Source organism: Sphaeramia orbicularis, chromosome 24 (genome assembly GCF_902148855.1).
Source record: "Sphaeramia orbicularis chromosome 24, fSphaOr1.1, whole genome shotgun sequence".
In the NCBI taxonomy this organism is placed as follows: domain Eukaryota; kingdom Metazoa; phylum Chordata; class Actinopteri; order Kurtiformes; family Apogonidae; genus Sphaeramia; species Sphaeramia orbicularis.
The window spans coordinates 25,654,734-25,657,628 of NC_043979.1; positions in this window are offsets into that span (position 1 = coordinate 25,654,734).

Sequence of the window (2,895 nt, forward strand, 5' to 3'; positions counted from 1 at the left end):
TAACTAGCTCCATCTCTAAAACTGTGCAAAAATGAGATTCCATGAACTCACTAACTAGCTCCATCCTTACAAACTGTGCAAAAATGAGCACCTATGAACTCACTAACTAGCGCCATCTCTAAAAACTTGCAAAAATGAGCACCTATAAACTTACTATCTCATCTCTAAAACTGTGCAAAAATGAGCACCCATGGACTCACTAACTAGCTCCATCCTTATAAACTGTGCAAAAATGAGCACTCATGAACTCACCAACTACCTCCATCTCTAAAAACTGCAAAAATGAGCACCCATGGACTAACTAATTAGCTCCATCTCTAAAAACTGTGCATGCAAGATTATGTGCTTAACATGGGTTTCCCAGAAAGACACTAATCTGAATACTCTGAAGTCAATGGGGGCAAATTCCTGCAAAATTGCATGATAAAATAAATTGCATGTGAGACACAGTGAATAAAAAGGACACCTCTGCAGACACCCAGTCTTGAGGCTGAACCCTATCATTTACCTTACCGGGTGTCATGACTAGAAAGCCTTTTTTGTAAGGACACGAATGGGAGTCCCATCCCTCCAACCTTGGCTTAAAAATGGTTCGCCCTTTAGTAGCAGACTAAATTATTCATGAATCGACTGCTGCTCCGGTTGAAAAGCTCAGTTTTCTCCACACACCTCAGTGACAAAACAAAAACATTTCCCAAAACACACGCATATGTCATTTGACTCCGGTCTGGACCCGGTTTATGTCACTGGTTCTCTGTGGTGAAGTTCGGGGAATTCAGCTTCGGCTCACGGGGAACTCGCCACATCAACACGGATCATGGCCGTTGTGTTGCCTGGTCACACCGGGTACGGAGGTCACCACCGCCGCACCGCAGTCAAACCGGCCCGGTGTGTGTGCGCCGTCTCACGCGGGTATTGTTTCAACGGCAGCACTGAAACTTCACCTCAAACAACAACTTTCTTACCTCGACACGTTGTACATCTTCCTCCACAGGTCTATCCGCAACTTCATCCAATTGGCGAAAAAGTAAAGCGGCAGTAAAGCCCCGGGGTCCAGACGGCAGGGAGATGATTAAACCGACTGGTTGGTCCGGGGTGACCGTGATGTCATCCGTTTACTCCGATTCTTAATGCGCATGCGCCATTCATTATCAATACACTGCCTTATGGGTATTGTAGTGCTGGAAGATATAAACAGCTCAGTTCACGGAAACAGTAGAAATACCAGTTTCACATTTAGAGTGCAGTGCAACAAAACGTGACTTTGTTTACTGTGTGGTTCAATCTAACAGCTCCACATTTTATGTTTTCATGGTTATAAATACCTTGACAAATATTCAGACAGAAACATCTAAACACTGGACTAATAGACATCGCAAGAACTTTGACTATTAAGGCTCACAATGTAATTTTAAATGGCATCCAGGACAGTAACAAAAGTTGAAATTAAACATTTTTGTATATAGATGGTCAGGATATGATGTGGATAGATAGATAGATAGATAGATAGATAGATAGATAGATAGATAGATAGATAGATAGATAGATAGATAGATAGATAGATAGATAGATAGATAGATAGATAGATAGATAGATAGATAGATAGATAGATAGATGACAACACAAGCACATCTAGCATACTCAAAATGTTTGCATAAAAATGCTGGTGTCAGAGAATGTGGCTTTTTTTTTTTTCTTAAAATATAGTCAAACTGATTATTAATTATCAAAATATAAATTTCGTGGTCAACAACGTATTTAAGTGTGTGGGTAGAATAGAATAGAATAGAATAGAATAGAATAGAATAGAATAGAATGTGTTTTTGTCATTGTACTTAAAATGCAATGAGATTGGAGTTCAACACTCATCACCACAAAACAAACTCACAATAACACAATGTAAACTGTAAATATATGAAAATATAAATATTAAAATGGCAGCCTTTGTGAGATAAAAGATTAATCCCTGCAGTAAGTATAATAATATACATTTGTCTTTTGTATCTTTTTTTTGTGCACACTGCCAGCTTTCAATGTTTTGTTATTTTAATAGATTTCACAGATATTTTGAAGTGAAAACACTTCATAATAACTATACAAGGTTTAAATATGTTACCTGTAACATAGATAAAAGGTTAAAACTCAAATTAGGAAACAGCCACTCGGATATAGTAATGATTTGGCATTCATTATAATAACTATCTACTGCTTTGGGTTTTTTTTTTCCCTATCATGATAATAATATCCTTATTATCCTCAAAGACTTTGGTGGTACATGAGTCCTCATGGGTAATGGTTTGGCGCCCTCCGCTGGTGTAAAATATAAAAGGCATAACAGAAATGTCTCCTGACAGACATTAACTGTTCAAGCCACTTTTCCCTGATATTGTCTTTTCATTTCCCTGTGATTAAACTCTAACACTTATTACCTATTCTAATTGGCCTCTCAGGTAAGAAGCTTTACATATTTGCTTCAATGTGTGGTTAACTGTTAATTTCAGAATGAGGACAAAGGGGAAAACCTATACTGAAATCAGTGAGAAGTCTTACTGCTACAAAAATAATTCTACTGAAATATTATCACCTTTAAGATACAGTTATTAAAATGGCAAATAAGAGTAAAAAGCAGCTTTTAACAAACAAAATGGAGTGGTAATATGGGCAAACAAAGACATGAATTCTGATCAGTTTTAAGGAGGTGGTATTTAATTGTCAGTATAAAGTATGTGGTATTATTAAAATATAATAATGTGGTATTTTAGTGCCGATATCCTGATATTAATCTGCCTGAGTTTACAATAATGCAGCAAGTAAAATAACAAACAGGTATGTTTGTGGCTCATTCTGAGAAGTATAAAAGTCTAAATAAAAAAAATAAAAAAATTCAATCAAAGC